General features: G+C 39.8%; 1 non-coding gene across 1 annotated transcript in view; it reads left to right on the top strand.

Moving 5' to 3' along the window:
- Positions 1 to 12,821, top strand: part of LOC123771834 (uncharacterized) — a 54,950-nt gene extending 42,129 nt beyond the window's left edge. The window contains exons 8-9 of the transcript XR_011230674.1: positions 151 to 308; positions 7,002 to 12,821. This is a non-coding gene — a transcript (uncharacterized protein). The remainder of the gene's footprint in view (positions 1 to 150; positions 309 to 7,001) is intronic.
- Positions 12,822 to 20,611: the final 7,790 nt, after the last annotated feature.

Genomic DNA, 20,611 nt, shown 5'->3' with positions numbered 1-20,611 from the left:
GCACTTGAGCACTTTCTTTTTGCCTTTCATTGTTATTGCTATCTTCACTATTTTCATGCACAATAATGCCATTTGACAATTAATATCCTGAAATTGTCACACATGAAAACTTTGTGATTACTTTAATTGCACTATTTTTCTCATTGTTAGGTCTAATAGAGACTGATGAGCTCCATGGAGATTAGATGCTCGGCACAGATTGTGAATGCAGCCTCCTTCTGGGTAACTGGAACAAACCAATTGGCCTGATGCATAAATATCACGTACAGTGCATTGTGATGCTGCATGGTGTTGTTCGTATTTAAGTGGTAAATAAATGCCAATGTTTTGCATTAAATTATATATATTTTTTAATAATATGCATTAATAAGAATTTTTTGTCATGAATAGAAACTCATTAATTTGTTTAGCCACTTATAGGTTTTGTTTATGTAATATAGTGAAAAAGTTATTTATATGACTTGTTCAGATGCCTGGACAGTATGTGCCCAATGTTTAGTCTGTAGTGTATACAAATTTCCACGTCCTATAGAGTACTGTATTTATATATATATTTTTAATTTATGTACTGGTATGGGGTTTACACACACGCATGCAAATCTACATAATACATACATACCTGGGTACATTAGTACCCGGGCTGCGAGGTATGACCTACGAGGAGAGACTATGGGAATTAAACCTCATGTTGCTGGAAGACAGAAGATTTAGGGGGGGACATGATCACCACATACAAGATTCTCAGAGGAATTGACAGGGTAGATGAAGACAGGCTATTTAACACAAGGGGCACACACACTAGGGGACACAGGTGGAAATTGAGTGCCCAAATGAGCCAGAGATATTAGAAAGAATTTTTTTAGTGTCAGAGTGGTTGACAAATGGAATGCATTAGGCAGTGATGTGGTGGAGGCTGACTCCATACACAGTTTCAAGTGTAGATATGATAGAGCCCAATAGGCTCAGGAACCTGTACACCAGTTGATTGACAGTTGAGAGGCGGGACCAAAGAGCCAGAGCTCAACCCCGCAAGCACAAATAGGTAAGTACATACATACTGTGTGTGTGTGTGTGTGTGTGTGTGTGTATATATATATATATATATATATATATATATATATATATATATATATATATATATATACACATACACACTGTACATAATACATTTAATTAAATATAACTACATATTCCATGACAGGTAAAAACATGTTTTTGAAAAACAGCACCATCTGTTTCACATAAGACCAACACACGCTATACTAATTAAGTTACGATTCCATTTCAATGTTTCTGATTTCATTGATAAATTGAATTTTCACAGATTTCGATCTGTTTTCATTTTGATTGAACTATTTTGTGTCATTGCATTGGAATTGAGCTGTGTCATTTACCATACCATTCATTTCGTGAGTATATATTTTTTTCATTTCGTTTTTTGAACTTTTTTTCTTATATTTCAGTGGTGGGAAAATCTGTTGCCAGATTCACGAAGCAGTTATGCAAGAACTTACAAACGTGTACATCTTTCCTCAATCTTTGAAGGCTTTCATTACATTTACAGTATTAAACAGTTTACAGGCATGAAAACTTGCCAATCAACTGTTGTTATTGTTATAAACAGCCTCCTGGTGCTTCGGAGCTCATTAAGTGTTTAATAATTGTAAACAAAGCCGCCAAAGATTGAGAAAAGATATTCAGGTTCGTGAGTGTTTGTGTAACTTCTTTGTGAATGTAGCCAAAGATTATTTGATGTTCCCAGTTTTCTGATGGGAACATCAGATCATTTGATCATCAGACGACTGACCAGGGGAGGGGGTAATGGTGGGAGGGATGAGATGACAGGGGAGTTTGGGATGGTGGGGACGACGGGACAGGGGAATGGAGAATGGTGAGGAGGACAAGGGGAGGGGGGAGTGGGAGATAGTGGGGAGGACGAGGGGACGGTGGAGTGGGGAATGGTTTGCAGGACGAGGGGATGCAGGTGTGAGGAATGGCTGGGAGGACGAGGTGACGGAGGAGGGGGGGAATGGTGGGGAGGACTGGGAGACGGGGGAAAGGTTGCTGTGGCTCAGCAACGCACATGCGTTGCTGAGCCACAGCAACGCGTGGCCGGGTACAGCTAGTAATTATAATATACAGCTAGTTTTTGCTCTTTTCGTCAACCTTGAACAAATATGACATTCAGAGAAATTCTCTTCCAATTAAACCAAGATGCAAAAGCACTAGTTAGAGGGATAGAAACCCTAAACAAGAAAATAATCAACACTATGCAGCCATATTCAATGAAATGTGTCTAAATGAAAATTTGCTGCCAATATACACCAATACATAAGTACACGTACATTATATGCATACAATACACACACATATGTTCATATATACATATACATGCATATAGACATACATACACACACACACTGTGCTGTTAGTGTGTTAGTGTGTTGGTGCTGGGAAGACGGGACACCACGAGCGTAGCTCTCATCCTGTAACTACACTTAGGTAATTACACTTAGGTAATTACACACACACACACACACACACACAAATAAAATGTTATATGATGTATGTTATAGGAAAGAGACTACAGCATGAGCATAGCTCTCATCCTGTAACTATATTTGGGTAATTACACATACCCAAATGTACATAAGTTACAGCATACAAGATTAAAGAAATCAAAGGGTGGATAAAGATAGTCTATTTGAAAGGAATGGAAGTAAATTGACAAAGGTGAATATTCAGATGAGCCCAATATACATAAAAGCATACCTTAAGCACGAGAGTAGTGAGTGAAACACACCCTGGGAGACAAAGTGGTGACAGTAACACTGTACATGAACCCAAATGTAAATGTAACATTTTAGTCAATGGTATAGAAGCAGAGCCTAGGTGCTAGAGTTAAAGCTCCTCGAGCAGTATATAGAAGTTTGCAGCATATCAAACACTACAACATAGCTGGCTGCCACTCTTGCTAAGTTAACACTTCATAAATTATACATTATCCCACATGTCTCATCTTCACCTCATTGACATAAACCTGCCTGACCTTACCCATGCCCTGTTTGGTCTCTATAAACACTGGCACTGTATATATCTGTTAAATTTAATAAAGCCCTAGCAGGTATAATGTTATCTACGTGGAAAGTCTACCTATTGATAGTTTTTCAACATTCTTATTAGCACTTTGTGCTCTTTAGTACCTATCCCTTATCCATAATTTGCTTAAGAATACAATACGAGGTAACTTTTTAATCTTTTTTAAATTTGTTTAAAAGAGTAATATGGGTAATGTATATTTTTAATGTGCATAGAGAATTACAAGTGTATCCACCATAGTTTAGGTATTTTACATATTTATGACAAATTTAGAAATAGATTTTCCTTGAACTAAAAAAAGACTTGTAGAATGCACACTTCAATCAAAAGTGTTTTCTTAAAATTTTGTGCTGTAAATCATAAATGAGACTGACAACGAGATTGAGCTTGGCCAGTCGGGCTGCTGTCCTGTGATTTGTTTTTAAAAGTACAATATTGTAAATCTTAGTCATACATAACTCACAAAGTTATCTGGCTGGTTGGTTTAATAAATAGAAAATTAGTTAGGTGAGGATTTTTCCTTGGAGCATTGTTGAGAGAGGATTAGATGTCCATGATATGTTCACTACACCATCCCAAGTTTGTTCTTCAGGCGGTATTGGCCATTGTCATTTAGGACCCAGAACATAGATAGTTTACTGTGTACAAATGTGATTTATAAAATTTGCATAAGTGTGTTTGATTGGCTAGAAACAGTAACACACAAGAGAGAGGAGTCAAGTTAGGAATACAAGTTAGTAATTTGTGTTGCAGTTCAAACAGTTCAAATCACTGATTAGTCTGACCTTTATATTTATTATAATAATCTCTTATGAAAATGGCTTATTGAGGTTTTTTGCATGTGTAAGAAGCTATTTGTGATTCAGGAGATTGTGGTTCATTTGCTTTTTACATTACTGTCTACCTGTTTTCTACAGTACAACTAAATTAGGCCCACATTCTCCTGGACAAGAAGCTTATTATTATACGCCTCTTGTGGCCACTTTTATGTCGAGTTATTATGTAGTAAAAATTGTAACCTAAAGAACAAAAATCGTTGTTGATGCATCAGGTAAAATATACATAATTATGTTACTGAAACACTTACTGCTGGGAGGCCCGTCGGCTCCCTGAAGCCATCCGAATTGATATGTGCTATATTAGTTTAGGGTCATCAGTCAGGAGTCCTTATGTCTACCAGGAACCACAAGCCAGAACCTGGGTCCCCTCAGAGAGGCTCAGGGAGCAATGGCATTTCAGCAAACTGACTGTCAGTTTGTTTGTTGTGTGTCTTCAAGGGGTTTTGTTTTAATTTTCTTTTCGTTCACTGGCGTTCTTGCCTTGTTTAGACGGAGGAAGTTTGCTTAGCTTTTTATTATGTAAGCCTAGGTTGTGTTGGTAGTCCTCTGTTTCCCCCAAGGTTTCATAGCTGCAACGGGTGGTTAGTTTGCCTGCTACCTGACATGGCTCTACTGGCTAGCCCCAGTGCCTGGGCTTCCCGTAGGACTAATTCACCCTATGGGCACTGGAAAACCCGTGGGCTCGGTTGTACAATGGCTACTTCTTTCGAACCCGCTTTTGCCTTGTGCTTTTCATGCCTCTGTGGCTCCTTTGGGTACTCGGTTACCTCCTCTGTTCCATTATGGGTGTACTAATCATATTGTTTCATCCATTTTTCCTACACTGTTCAATCCTGGGAAATTGTGGGTGGTGGTCATATCTCCTGGTCATGTGTTCCCGGGCAGTCTTGTCCTGTGTACATGACTGTGGTACTTCTGTATATTATTACCTGAGTCTTGTGTTTACAGACTGTGGTCATTGGCTTGTTTTCTTTATTTTATTATGGGCACCGATTTTGTGCCTGGCGACCTTGCCTTGTATGCTCGTCCAGCTCCCAAGCCTGCAGCCCTCAATAGCCTGTCTATATTACAGCTGTTTTAGCCATGGGGCTCATTTTTTAATCCAAAAAAAAAAATCATTAACATTGTGCGTCTTATCCGCCGGCAAATGTGGTAGATGGAGCTCCCACAAGTTCGTTTCCGGGTGCCCTAGGATTTCTCAGATTCGTCTTTTCAGAGTTTTTTTTTCTCTCAGCTTCCCCTTGCAGAGGTTTGGGAGGCTCTTGGTGCACACCTCTTGTGAGACCTGGTTAACACCTCTGTGTTGGATAAGGGTTTTATTTGAGTTTGGTTCTTCTTACACTGATCGGGTGCATTTCAAGGTTACCTGGTTGATACCTGGTTGATGGGATTCTGGGAGTTCTTCTACTCCCCAAGCCCGGCCCGAGGACAGGCTTGACTTGTGAGAGTTTGGTCCACTAGGGTGTTGCTTGGAGCGGCCCGCAGGCCCACATATCCACCACAGCCCAGTTGGTCCGGCACTCCTTGGAGGAAAGAATCTAGTTTTCTCTTGAAGATATCCACAGTTGTTCTGGCAATATTTCTTAAGCTCACTGGGAGGGTGTTGAACAACCGCGGACCTCTGATGTTTATACAGTGTTCTCTGATTGTGCCTATGGCACCCCTGCTCTTCACTGGTTCTATTCTGCATTTTCTTCCATGCCGTTCACTCCAGTACGTTGTTATTTTACTGTGTAGATTTGGTACTTGGCCCTCCAGTATCTTCCATGTGTATATTATTTAATATCTCTCGTCTTCGTTCTAGTGAGTATATTTGGAGGGCTTTGAGACAATCCCAATAATTTAGGTGCTTTATCGCGTCTATGCGTGCCGTATATGTTCTCTGTATTCCCTCTATTTCAGCAATCTCTCCTGCTCTGAAGGGGGAAGTGAGCACTGAGCAGTACTCGAAATGGGACAACACATGTGTCTTGAAGAGTACAACCATTGTGATGGGATCCCTGGATTTGAAAGTTCTCGTAATCCATCCGATCATTTTTCTGGCTGACACAATATTTGCTTGGTTATGCTCCCTAAACATTAGGTCGTCAGACATCATTATTCCCAAATCCTTTACATGCTGTTTTCCTACTATGGGCACATTTGATTGTGTTTTGTACCCTGTATTATGTTTAAGGTCTTCATTTTTCCCATACCTGTACCTGAGTACCTGGAATTTATCGCTGTTAAACATCATGATATTTTCTGTTGCCCAGTTGAAAACTATTAATATCTGCTTGAAGTTTTTCAATGTCTTCAGCCGAGGTAATTTTCATGCTGATTTTTGTATCATCTGTAAAGGATAATACAAAGCTGTGACTTGTATTTTTGTCTATATCTGATATAAGAATAAGGAAAAGCAGTGGTGCAAGGACTGTACCCTGAGGTACAGAGCTTTTAACTGCGCTTGGACTCGATTTTATATAATTGACTGTTACTTGTTGAGTCTTGTTTCACAGAAAACTGAGTATCCAGTGTCCTACTTTACCGGTTATTCCCATTGACCTCATTTTGTGTGCTATCACTCCATTGTCACATTTATCGAAAGCCTTTGCGAAGTCCGTGTATACCACATCAGCATTCTGTTTTTCTTCTAATGCCTCGGTGACTTTGTCGTAGTGATCAAGTAGCTGTGAGAGGCACGATCTTCCCACTCGAAATCCATGTTGGCCTGGGTTGTGAAGGTCATTGGTCTCCATGAAATTGGTGACCTGACTCCTAATCACTCTCTCAAATACTTTTATTATGTGGGACGTTAGTGCAACTGGTCTATAATTCTTTGCCAATGCTTTGCTTCCTCCCTTGTGTAGAGGGGCTATGTCTGCTACTTTAAGTGCATCTGGTATCTCCACAGTGTCCAAGCTCTTCCTCCACACTATACTGAGTGCCTGTGCTGAGTGCACTTTGCATTTCTTTATAAATATTGAATTCTATGAATCTGGTCCCGGAACCGAGTGCATGGGCATGTTTTCAATTTCTCTTTCAAAGTCTAGTATGCTCGTGTTGATATCAGTTATATTTCAGGTATCTTCCTGGCTGGCAGTCTGCCTCGACGACTGTTTGGTGTGGGCTCCCTGCTGATCCGCTTGTCTGCTTGCCTGGGTTCTGGTTCTTTCCCAGGTTGCCAGATTCGGGTTCCTGGTAACTTTACGGAAGACCTGGGTTCGGGTTTGGCTGGGCCTAGTGTAATTACCTAAGTGTAATTCTCCTCCTTCCTTTGGTTTAGCCTGACGTACGGGCGCCCAGAGGTGGACTTCTCAGCATGGTCTCGGCGTCTCCCATTGGACGTGGCGCCATTCTCTGACTGAAGCTAGAGAATATAGGTAGAGGTAGATATAGATAAATAGATATAGATATGAGGTAGATAATTTTTGGTATGACTGGTCGAGGGGGGGGGGGTTCCTGTACTGTACAGGTACTGTATTTCTTTCCCCGGTCCATGGTTTAAGGACCATAGTATAATTTATAAGTACACACTGGTATAAACCAGGACAACGACCATACGTTATGCTTTTCTTGATGCATGGGTTCCGTTTGCTTTTTTTTTTTTTTGTCAACCTCGGCGATGCACGGTCGTAATCCGCATTTTTTATTTCCATCAACCTTGTCGACACACAGTCGTAGTCCACATTTTTTCGAACACTTGGAGTACAGTATGTAATCCGTATTCTCCTAATAATATCGACTTGTCGACTGCTCCCTTCCGTAATGTATATTTTGTCCAAAGGGAGATTAAAAGACTCCCTTCCTTCTCCTACTATTTTTTTCATGAGGAGATTAAACGGCCTCTACCATCATTCCTAAATATAGTTACCTAGGCGATGCACAGGTACAGCTATTACGATAAGTCAATCCAATTGGAATTGTATTGGAAGTACGAGAAGTTATTTGATCTTTTGGGATGTAGATTGCACAGTTTAAGCAGACAGTGGTCTGTTTTGATTCGCCTACCTTTCTGGGTCTTTCCCCGGTTGATGGCAATTATGACATACAGTACTTTAAATTTAAAGTGCTCATAGGCCATTGTTTCCTGTGCCTCTCTCAGGGAACCAGGTTCTGGCTCGTGGTTCCCAGTAGGCATAAGAACTCCTGTGACTGATGACCCCAAACTAATATAGCACATATCAGTTCAGATAGCTTCAGGAAGCCTCCAGGGGCTCACCAAGAAAATGGCATTTCATTATATTCACGCTGGTTTTTTGACAAAATTAAGTTTTTCTTAACTGTATAGTGGATAAATTAAGTGTGCACATATCTTTGATATTGACATAGCATAATTGTATTTTTATTATCATGATGAAAACAAGCATCTATTTTTATCAGAAATATTGTTTTGTTTATGTACCTTTTACCAAAGTTAGAAACAAATTTTAAATAATTTCTCAAGATTTAGTTTAATTTCTGAGAGGTACTCCAGAGTGGCTCTCAGCACTTAACTGGTCCCACCTTGGACCAACACACCTGAACTCAAGAGACCAATCTGTCATCAGGAGACATAACCAAAATCTGGTTCACACAATGTGGTGAGGGAAGTAGGGAATATGAGATTAATCACAGCTGGAGAAAATCCTCCAGAAAACATTGGTATTACAAAGCGAGTAATTGCTTGAAGATTAAGCAACCCTAGGTTAAACAAGACACAATCATTACCATAGTGTAAATATCCTGACTTTGATGTGCCTAACTGCCTACCAAATGTCACTCACAAATGTCACTCAAATGTCACTCAAATGGCTCATGTCACTTGAAGTAGTAGCCAGCATGCCTTCTCTTCTCCCTGATGTCACTGGCAGAAGCTCATCACCAGCATCTTGCTTTCAGCTAAGTGGTGCTGGCTTTCTCTGAAACTTTGCTTCCACCAGGGGCTATTTCGTTGCTTCTTTTTATGTATACTTCATAACTGTATTTATGCCACCCACTCTGTGTGTGCCTTTAGCATTCCATTTTGTTCTGACTATGGCCAGGGTTGCCTTCCTTGGTGTTTTGTTTGCCTTTTCCTTTTCCCTACCAGAGATACCTGCTCTGAAGCGTTGTGGGCCAATTCCTCTCCGAGCTAATTCTTCTCGAGTCGCCTCACTTCTGGGCAGTGTAAAATAATTATTCTCCTTTTCAGAATGTATGCGTGTTCATATTAATAACCTACATATTTGTTAGACCTGTTCCTGTGTGTCTTATGGGATTTGCACTTTAGCCAAGGGTTCGCTTGGGACCACATACATGAACCTATTATCCATTGCTACTCACAACTTCCCAAGCTAATTGCTCAAGTTTGGGTTTCAGTATTTGCTTTGCCCAGACACTTTTCTTGTGGCCAGTCTGCCTACCTGTCTGTGATGGCTTGTGTCTCTACAGTCCTTTATTGTCCTTATGGGGTATGCCTAGTTTGTCTTTTCTGTTGGGTCGTTATGGCCTCACCAACTAATTCATTACCTTATGCTGCTGGTTACAGTTTTCTTTAATGTGCCTTATGATTCTTGAACCCTGGGGGCCATTTGTAATGTTTCCATCATGCTGCCTGCTTTATCCAGGGTTCTCATCATCCACGTATGGGTGCTGTTGGTTGGTGCTGTACATCAGGTTTGGCCAGGCTTCTTACACTGGCAGCTCCCTCTTGGGCTATGGCCACAGTGGGCCAGGATTTAGAGTTGATTTTCCTAGTCTGTCTTCAACATGCAGCATTGATCCCAACCTCTCACTGTTTTTTTCTGGGGGAATTCATAAGAGTCTGGTCTTCGATATTTGTTCCTCATATAAGTAAGCTTCCTCTACCACTTCTGCCTTTGACTAGTTAAGCAGGTTTCAATTTGCTCATCATTTCCTTTTCCTTTGTTGGTTCAGGCTCATCTGTTTCAAGCTGCAGGCCTACTGGTGTCACCCTTTCCATGTGGTAATTTTTGTAATTATTGGTCATTCAGACATCTGCTGTAAAACTCTTTATACACTGGAACTGCTTTCATGCAATTCATGACTGTGTGTTTCCATTGCACATCCATCAATATCTCTGCTACCTCCAAGTACTGATGTATCTTTACTAAATGCCAGATGCACTTTAATTATTAATAATTGAAATTACTCTACAATTAATTCATTTCACCAGGGACAGGAAGCTTGTGTACATAGATATATAATTTAGGCTTGTATCAAAATTCCCCTGTTGTCAGACTACTGATCTTCCCCATGGTGCAACCTCATCGGTTGCCAAATTCCCAGGTACAGTACCTATTTACAGTACTACTAGGTGAACAGAGGCATTAAGTGAAAGGAAAGGTGCCCAACCACTTCTGTTCCACCCAAGAATAGAACCTGGCATCCCTAATTGTAAGTCGAGAACAAAGTCAGCTGTACATACTAGGAGACCCTACATGTGTAATTTGTGCATATGCCATTGAGGATGGCTGGTCTAAGGTTGGATTACTGACTCTGACAGCTGCTAGGCTTTCTAAGGTGGTATTGGGGTCTGTTACCTCTGGAGATGTGACATAGGCTAGGGGACTACCCTCCCTGACATTTTAATTTTTCTTTTGGGAAATGCCTAAGGTTTCAATTTACCTGGATGACACCCCTGTATGTATCCTCTGTTGAGGCCCTGAACAAGTATTGTTCCTGGTCCTGAAAGTTTCTTGTTCTGTTCAAATCTTTTTTATTCCCTGTCCCAGTACAAGCTGGATTCCTCCTTCACTCTGCAGTGTGTGCATTTCTGGTTATTGGCTCATAGCCTAAGTTCATCTCCCCTCTTCTGCTTTCCGGCCTGAATTGAGGCTACCCAGTTATTCAGGTCTTTCTTGAGTGCCCTGTTTGCTCCCGCTCTGCCCCAGCATGGTGAGGCTTGTCAGCTTCAATTTCATTTGCCTCACAAAATTCCTTTAATGCCTCCTTTGCCTTCAGCTTGAAGGGTGCTGGATTAGAGGTCTTGCACCCACTTGGCAGAGATTCTCTGTTCTTGTGCAGTGCAAGGAGTTTTCTTCAAGTAGTTACACTCTTCTTCTTGATAGTAGGTGCAGTTTGCATGAAGTGCACCATTTCTGCCATACCACTAGTTACACTCAAGCCTAAATCTCTCTTTCTGGGTTTCCACATTTTTTACCATGTCTGTTGTTGTGACTTGGTTGATATTCCCAAGTTGGTTGTGCCTTTCCTGCAAGTCACCAGCTTCTTTGTTGCTTTTCATGCCAGCCATTTTAGTTTCTCTGCAGAAGTCTACTTGGATGCTCTCATTGTTTGCAGCCTCAGCCTTTTGTAGAGGGTGTTTTTTTTTTTTTTTTTGTGGGCTCTGGCAGTGGTGGGTTTTCTTTAGCTACTTTGCCAGATGTTTTGGCTATGATTCATGGCTACAATTATTACTTTTGGGCTGGTTCTAGTACATTTCTCTCACTCCTGGTTGAGGTACTGTAGGTTCTCAGCCAGGCAGCAACACCATGTGATCATTTTCAGTACTCACCCTACCCAGTCTAGAAACCAGCCCCTTCATGTTACTTCCCTGTCAGCATAGTGGGGAGTTACTTGGGTACCTTTTGGATCACAAAGTCCTGGACTTCCTGGATGGTTTCTGCCATCTCTTCCCATCCCAGGGTAAAGTAAGGGAGTTATTCGAAGAAAGCAATAAACCATTATGACTGTATGGAGCCAGCATATGTGATAGGCTGGCTTCCATGGTGTCATTTGGCACATTCTCTTTCTTTCTAAGTTCAAGGTTTGATTGGAAGAGTCAGAAGGCAGACTGACTGTGACTTGGGTGACCTGTACTGCCATCTGGTGGCAGTCAGGTTTGTCTCATTCTTGGAATTTATCCCATGGCAACAATTGCTTGCATTGTTTACTTACTAGGGCCTAATTTCCTTCAAGCAGTCACTTGTTTTGTTGCACCTGTGCTTTCTGGTGGAGTTTCCCCAGTTGAGAGGTTGATATCTGATCCCCTGCTCCCATTGCCTCATAATGAGACAGATTCTGGTCCTTGCAAGGCAGCATTTGGGTTTCAGCAGCCTGGTGTGTGATTTTTGTATATAGTGGAAGGTGACACCATTATTATACTAATACAACCACTGTATATAGCAATCAGTGTGAGGTGATGAATGATTAAATAAATGCAATTCTTTTTCTAAAACTGTCATAAGATCAATCTGTAATTTATCAGATAATCTTTAATTTAGATTGGTATTTCAAAATATTTTGTCGGAATAGTTATTCTGTTTCGATGTTTGGAATGCCTAATTTTTATTATATGAAGTTTGTTAGAATTTATTTCTTTTTAATTCTATTAGTATTCTTCCCAGACATTTTGGTCATATTTATTATGTAATTTTCTAAAAGATCATTGACAATCACTCAAAATACAAAAATCAATCATGTAGCTGCATAGATGCAACATGTAGATGAGGCTAAGTACTGTAAAACACTGTACCATACTATACAGTAAAGTACTATACTGGAGATGACAGTAGAGTACTGTAGAGTACTTTCGTATATCTCATACTGAGAAGATGCAGGTAAATAAAACACATTTGGTGCAAACGGTTGTACCTTTACTAAATATAATACAATATCTTTATTAAATATAATAGTGAAGTAACTGGAGCTGTTTATTCTTGGTGTCACCACATTGTTCCATGTTAAACTTGAATTTAAAGATGGGCATGTGAATAATGTGCAAATGGTCAGTATTATAAATATTACAAGGATAGGCAATTTATGCAACATTTATTCTAATCTGTGCAATACTGTAAATTGTTTTTTTCTAAGCTGTGTGTGTGAGACAGGCTGTATGCGCCTGAGGTCTGGAACTGTATTTAGGTATGTCACCTGAATTGCAGGTTGTTGGTTGTATATTAAATTGACCTGTGAAGCTTTGTTGATGTTTTGATTTACCTTTTCCTTTATAACTTTAACTTATTCTACAGATGACCTAATTTAATGGTTCACTCAAGAACTTGCTGTCATTGATACTTTAAATCCTGAGGCACATCAGAAAATATAAAACACTTTATTATATATTTATGACCCTATATACCACTTATGTCAGACCAATCCTGGAATATGCAGGTCCATACCTAGTTAAACACAAGACAAAGGTAGAAAAGATTCAGTGGTATGCCAACAGATTTGTCCCGGAACTGAGAGGTATGAGCTACAAGGAAAGGCTGAATGAGCTGAACCTCATGTCCCTGGAAAACAGAAGAGCAAGGGTTGACATGATAATCACCTACAAAAATCTCAGGGGAATTGACAGGGTTGACAAAAACAAACTCTTCAGCACGGGTGGAACACGAACAAGGGGACACAGGTGGAAACTTAGTAACCAAATAAGCCACAGAGACATTAGAAAGATTTTTTTCAGTGTCAGAGTAGTTAACAAGTGGAATGCACTAGGAAGTGATGTAGCGGAGGCAGACTCTATACACAGTTTCAAATGTAGGTATAATAGAGCCCAGTAGGCTCAGGAATCTGTACACCAGTTGATTGACGGTTGAGAGGTGGGACCAGAGACAAAGCTCAACCCCCACAAGCACAACTAGGTGAGTACAGATTCAGACTTGGCTACAAGTGCTGCTGGGCGGTAATAAACCCAATAGTTACAGAGTGTCATATATGTGGAACAGATGCAGAGGCGCCACTATTGCATTACTTACTGGAATGTGAAGCAACTGAAGCTACACATCAAACTCAACATTAATCCAACGCCAGCAGCTGCTTTAGATGTAAATTCCCCAGCGACTAAAAATGATTAGAAAAGCAGTTGAAGAATGGGACACACTAGTGAACACTGTGCATCTATATCCGCCACCAAGATAATGTTATTAAAACAAGACTAAAACCAGTGCATTAAAACAGAAGCAAAAAACAAAAACAATGTAAAAGGAGGAAACCCCCCTCCATTTTAAACTTTGTCCCAAATATCACAGTAACAAGGTTATCGTGAATAATCAAACTCAATTACAGGCTTGCTATAGCCCGTGCTATATGGACATTTAGTTCTGAGTAGCTAAATCTAAAACAACAACAACAGAATTTGTCTTTGAGAATGTGAGGTGAGACCTTATGAAACTCATCACTATGCGTCATGGTAGAGATAGATATATATACTATATATATATATATATATATAATAAATATATATATATATATATATATATATATATATATATATATATATATATATATATATATATATATATATATATATATATATATATATATATATAATATAATATAATATGGCAGTGTCAAACAACAAAGGAAGAACTGAAACAGGAATTTCCTTAAGTTCCTTAAGTACTTAAGTATTTTATAATACATCTTCAGAAGGGTGAGTTACAAGTATGTAGATTTGGATATATATAGGCAGGAGAGATGTGAAGTGAGGTACAATGATAAATATATGAATGGGATTGGGTGATATAAATAGGAGTTTCATCTTAATAAGGGCCAATAGGCCCATACGTTGATATTCATAACATAATTTTTCAATTTCTTTCTTTATTTTCACCCCATACCCATCCCGTGGGCGGTGGTGTAAAGGATTACAGAGGCACATAATCGGTTCAGGAACTGAACCCTCTAGTTCGTTTAGCTAAGCAAATTACAATCTTTTTGACGCTAGTTACAAAATTATTAATGTTATATATACATGTACACATACTCATGCATACATGTACATATACATATATACATACACATACTGTACATATTTAATCACCCACACAAATACACATCAATAATCTTTTGTGTCACAAGTGATTCAACAAGAGGCTCACAACAGTCACTATACAAGGCACTTTACATCTATGATGAGTGGACAGTTACTAGTTTCGCTGCACACCCACCCAACTGGGCGGCTGCTTTACTGTCATGTGCATGCATTACTTACTGTAAGCAAATTTTGGATACTTCGCTAAGATTTCGGGCAGCACATCATTATGAATGAAGTACTTACACATTTCTTGGACAGTATTGATGGTGTTATCTTTAAATTCCGGTATTTTTTCACATTCCATTATATAATGACGCAAAGTATGCGAATAGTTCTGCTGACAGGGTTTACATTTAGTCAAATCTACATCAGCAGATGTTACAAATTCCCAGAGGTACTTGTAGCCGAGCCTAAGCCTAACAGTGGTAACATATAGAAGTCTGCTAACCTTATTGGATGACCCATAGACGTGCGGTACTTACTGCATAATAGAATGATGATAGATGGAGTAACTGGTGTGAATTTCACTTTGCCTCAAGTCTCCGAAATTTAGTTAATGTTCCCGGAATATTACTGCCCTCAGGCTGCTCAAAGGCACTCTAAGTTGGTAATCAATTCCCTCTTTACGAGCAAAAGTCTTGGCCAACTCATCAGTTCTATATAAGATAGTTGATATTAGCACGGTATTAGTGAGACAAATATGCATCAATGATCCTACCCAAATCGCCTTTAACTTTTTTTTTTTTTTTTTTTTGCCTGGATATTCCTGTGCGGGCCCTAAGCCTCTGGCTGGCCCACTAAGTGTTGATTGTTTCTGTTTTACTTGGGCGGAGTATGAGTATTTATGACTCGTATGGTCGCTTCAGTTAGTTTATGCCCCATGTTTTTAACAACGTCTTCTGCTCTGTTGAATCTTAAGTTGAAATCTTAATGGGTTTGTAACAGTGCACTGTGTTAGATAATGTTCCAGTGGTCTATCGGGTATTTCTCCACAGTGCTGACATTTCCTCTCATCTTCCGGAACCTGTAAGCCTATTTTCCATGCACATGGGTATCCAAGCCTGATGCGATGTAAGTGTATTTCTGTTGTTCTACTGCTCCCTTTCATCAAACTAAGTGGTTCGTAGTTGGTTGTCTTGTACCAACCCGCTGATCCTGATGTTGCAACTGCTGTGTTGTGGTCACTGTACATCTTTTGCATTGTTGTTTCTAATTACAGTACTTTCTTAATTTGTGATAGACTCTGTGGTATGTAAATATCTACATTTCTTCTCTTAGTTGCAAGTTTTGCAGCTTTGTCTGCAATGTCAATTTCTATTATTCCCACATGACTTGGCACCCAGTTGATAAGTACCCGAAGGCCTTGACGTCTCTGCCATGATCTTCACAATGTTTTTCAGCTGGACCTCGGTAAAACTGTAAATTTGTTGCGTTGTTTCCGAAAGTAATTTTTTTTCTGGTATATTTCTGCAGCATTTTTGTGTATTTTCTGATTTGGAGTTGATAGATTTGGGAAATTTTATTCTGTGAGTGGGTCTCTGATGTGGCTGTGCACGAGTGTTCCAGACGTTGGTGTTGGTGTATGTAGCTAATAACGATCTGTGTGTTTATCCTGGCCTGAGCTGTCTGCCCCTTTTCTTCCGTGCAGAGCAGGTTGTGCTCCAGGCATGATGTTTGCCTCCACAATTTGGACATTTGGCTGTTGTGGTCTAGTTTGCCATGTGCTTGGCTCTATAGTCTTTGGTTGGATGTCTCAGGCTGCACACTCCGCATCTTCCCTGTCCGGTGCAGCGTGATTGATGGTGGCCATATTTCTGACACCTGAAGCAGCGCAGGGGTTCCCGGACGTATGGTCTCTGTCGGTATGTTCCCCAATTTCCAAGGCTGAATGTTTCTGGCACATGTCCCATGACGGTCACCAGAACCTGACGTGTCGCTGCCTTGTCTACTTTTATGCGGAATCGTTCCGCATTCAGGGTTTACTTATTTATTTATTTATTTATTTATTTATTTATTTATTTATTTATTTATATACAAGTAGGTACATTGGGATTGTGAGAATACATAGCATAGTATTTACAATCTTGTAAAGCCACTAGTACGCGCAGCGTTTCGGGCAGGTCCTTAATTTAACAGATAATTTTACGTAGGTAAATTCTAGCAGAATTAATAAAATGATAACAGATACATTGCAAGAAAAAGATGAGATGAGAGAGATTAGTAAGTATATTAAGGCACATTGGTATATTAAAGCTCTGATTGATTACATTGACAGCTTGATTGGTAATTTAAACAAGATTAATAGGCACTACTGGATCTTGTGTTCTAGTACTGGATCCAGGGGAAAGTCGATTGGGTATCACAAAAGCACGACTCGTGTGCGTCTTTCTGAAGGGTCCAGCTTTTCCAAGCATACAGGTTTCCCTTGCAGGACTCTTACTTTTTCTAAGTAATTTGAAGTTTGTTGGTCTCGTGGTGTCATTAGTATTTCCTCTTTCAGGTTGACTGTGATGGAAATTATGAACTCTGGTTGTTCCTTTTCCATTGCCGTTACTACTCCATATGCTGTAGGAAAGTGGTCTGTCTGCATTATCTTGAATTTTGGAACATGTGCAGAGTCTGGCGATGTCTGGTGTGAGACTGGTGGTGTCCTCTCCTGTCTCATACTGTTGTCCTGTGGCTGGGCTGTGGAGAGAGGTACATTTTTTTTTTTTGAGATATATACAAGAGTTGTTACATTCTTGTACAGCCACTAGTACGCGTAGCGTTTCGGGCAAAAAACGCCCGAAACGTTTTGGGCGTTTTACATTGTCTGACACTGGCTGGTGTGTGACTGGTGGTGTCCTCTCCTGTCTCATACTATCGTCTTGTGGCTGGGTTGTGGACAGAGAAGCATTGTCTGACCCTGGCTGGTGTGAGACTGATGCTGCCCTCGCTAGGTCCATTACGTCTGCTGTCTTGCTGGTAGAAGCGCGTGGTGAAGCCTCGATAGCAGTTTTCTTCGGTGCCTGCTGCACCTAGCCCCACAGCTGTCCCTCCTCGTCTGAACGCTACCTCCATTGCCTCTTTCTCTTTGACTTCCCCATGACTCTCCACGTAGTGAGAACCGATCCACAGCCCTACCTCATGCCTGAGACACTCTTAGGCCTGGAGAAATTCTTTTCCCCTCCAACGGAGGTCGTAGAATGTTTCCCCAGGTGGAATCAGGAATACCTAACACATATATGAGCTGTTTGGTCTACCTTTCTCTGAAAAAGCTCAATACACCTTCACCTCACCTTACCCCCTAAATGTCAACCCATGTCTTGCTATTCTAAACAATGCTGTTTGTTGACCAACTTGTACAATTGCTGATTTTTGCCATGTTCCCTCCCCTTTTTTGTATTTATTCCTTTTCTTCAACACAATTTATAATTTACTCCCAATTACTATTAAGTTTTAGTCTAAGTGTTTTTCCCCCGACACCTTGCCCGAAACGCTATGCGTATTAGTGGCTTTAGGGTTTGTATGTACTAGCTCTATCTATTAATCCGACAGAACGTTTGTAACTCTGCATCTAAGTATGTACTTTTCCTGAATAAAATATTATTATTATTATTATTATTATTGTAAATATTATTATTATAAAAAAAATCCCCCCCCCCCCAGAAAAGAAAAATTATACACAGGACAAGATGCTTAAGGGGTGGACATTAACAATGAGGAGAGCTCACAGGGATTGGAATAGGAATGGAAGGACTGAGGAAGGGAAGAATGCTTTACTGGCAGTTGCTAGGCTGTGTGGGGGAGATGAGAAACGAAATTAGGAGCAAGTATTGGCAGGAGTTTGCAGAGAAAGTTGGGAGTAACAGAAACTTGAAGGAAATCTGGCAAGACGTAAATAAAGTAAGGGGTAAAAAGCATAATTTTGTTGCACATCCTGACCCGCAAGGAAATGCAAAGTCTTGTAGATAAATGGGCGGAAGCTGCCAAACTTAGTTCATTACCCGCTATAAAGAGAGAGTCATTAGTTTCTTGGAAAGATCTAAGAAAGGATTTTATACTTACAGCAGGTAACAGTGGTGATGTCACTTGCACAGGCATTACCAAAGATGAACTAATAACGGCGATTAAAGTTGAGAAATCTATCGCCCCTGGGGAGAATGGAGTAACTTATGAAATACTTAATGAAATTGCCATTATGAAGAAAAGTCCACTGGTAGACCTCTTTAATATTAGTTATAAAGAGGGCAGTATTCCTAGTAAATGGAAAAAAAGCTATTATCATCCCTATCCCTAAAACCAATGGAGAGTACAGACCTTAAACACAGACCTCGTGTTTTTGTAAAATGACGGAGAGGATAATTTTAAACAGACTTTTATATATAATAGGTGATCAGCTGTCTAGTAATTTGTTCGGGTTCCTCAGAGGCAAAAGTACCTCTGACTGTATTATTAAAGGTCTAACTAATAATAATGATCACTATAGATTTTTTATGTTTTATTTAGATTATTTTATTTTTATTTTTTCAACTATAGTATTTGTGCTTGGGGTTCTACTACACAAAATCATTTACGTCCTCTAATTACCCAACACAAAGCTGCTATTAGAACAATATCTAACTCTGGCCCCAGATAGCACTCGGTACCCTTACTCAAATCTCTGAATATGTTAGATATTAAGTCACTGCACATCCTCTCATGTGTACTCTATATATTTAAAACACTGAACTGTAATGTCAATCCTGACCTTAAAAGCTTCATGGAAGGTTGTAACAGAACCCATGGGCACCACACCAGAAACAAATACCTATTTGATATTCCAAGAGCACGACTTAATCAAACTAGAAATGGTCTACAAATCAAGGGACCCAGAATGTGGAATGACCTTCCCAATCATGTCAAAGGCTGTACCTCTCTCAACCAGTTTAAGATGAAAACCAAGTACTACCTAATTAACTCCATGTAATCTACCTTACCCCTAAATGTCAACCCATGTCTTACTATTTTTAAACAATGCTGTTTGTTGACCAACTTGTATATTGGCTATTTTCTACCACGTTCCCCCCTTTTTTATCTTTTTTTTCAACGCAATTTATACTTTAAGCTCAATTACTATTAAGTTTTAGTCTAAGTGTTTTTTCCCCACCTCACCTTTCCCGTTACGGGCTATTCATGCCCGTGCCACCTCTTGGGTGGCTTAATCTTCATCAATCAATCATCACCTTTCCCGAAACGCTATGCGTACTAGTAGCTTTAGGTATTGTATGTACTAGCTCTATCTATAAATCCAACATTATGTTTGTAAATCAACTATGTATGTACCTTCCTGAATAAAATTTACTTTACTTTACTTTATTGATTTACAAGGAGCTTTTGATAAAGCTAACAAAGAAGTTATATTATATGAACTAGCTGGTCTTAGTGTTAAAGGAAGATTATTGAGCTGGATAGATTATCTTCACGAAAGGAAGGCTCGGGTGTGGTATCAAGGTTGTATGTCAGGTGTGAGATCTTTTGAACTCGGGACACCTCTGAGAGGAGTGTTGAGTCCCATCCTGTTTAATATACTAATGAATAAGATAGCATCTGAGAGATACTCAAATGGGGTAACTCCGATCATATATGCCGATGATATTTTGTTTCAGGGCAAAGATTGAAACGGTGTTGGATAATTTCGGAAATCTGTGTCACCATATGGGACTGGTGGTTAATGAAGACAAAACTAAGTTTGAATGTAGAATTCGGAGGCCCATTATATTGAAAATAAACGGTAAGAATATAGAGAGAGTTAATATATATAAATATTTATAATGTCTGATATACCCATGAGAGTTTGGAAGCTGAGATGAACAAACTGTTGGATCAATGTCGGAAGAGATTACAACCTCTGAAGGCCTTGGCATGCCGTGGAAAGGGAGTGGTAGTCCCTGTGCTACGAAAAGCTTTTATAAGTACTTGAGTACTGTAA

Source organism: Procambarus clarkii, chromosome 1 (genome assembly GCF_040958095.1).
Source record: "Procambarus clarkii isolate CNS0578487 chromosome 1, FALCON_Pclarkii_2.0, whole genome shotgun sequence".
Taxonomy (NCBI): domain Eukaryota; kingdom Metazoa; phylum Arthropoda; class Malacostraca; order Decapoda; family Cambaridae; genus Procambarus; species Procambarus clarkii.
The sequence above is the reverse complement of the archived record's forward strand: the minus strand, read 5'-3'. Positions and strand labels throughout refer to the sequence as shown.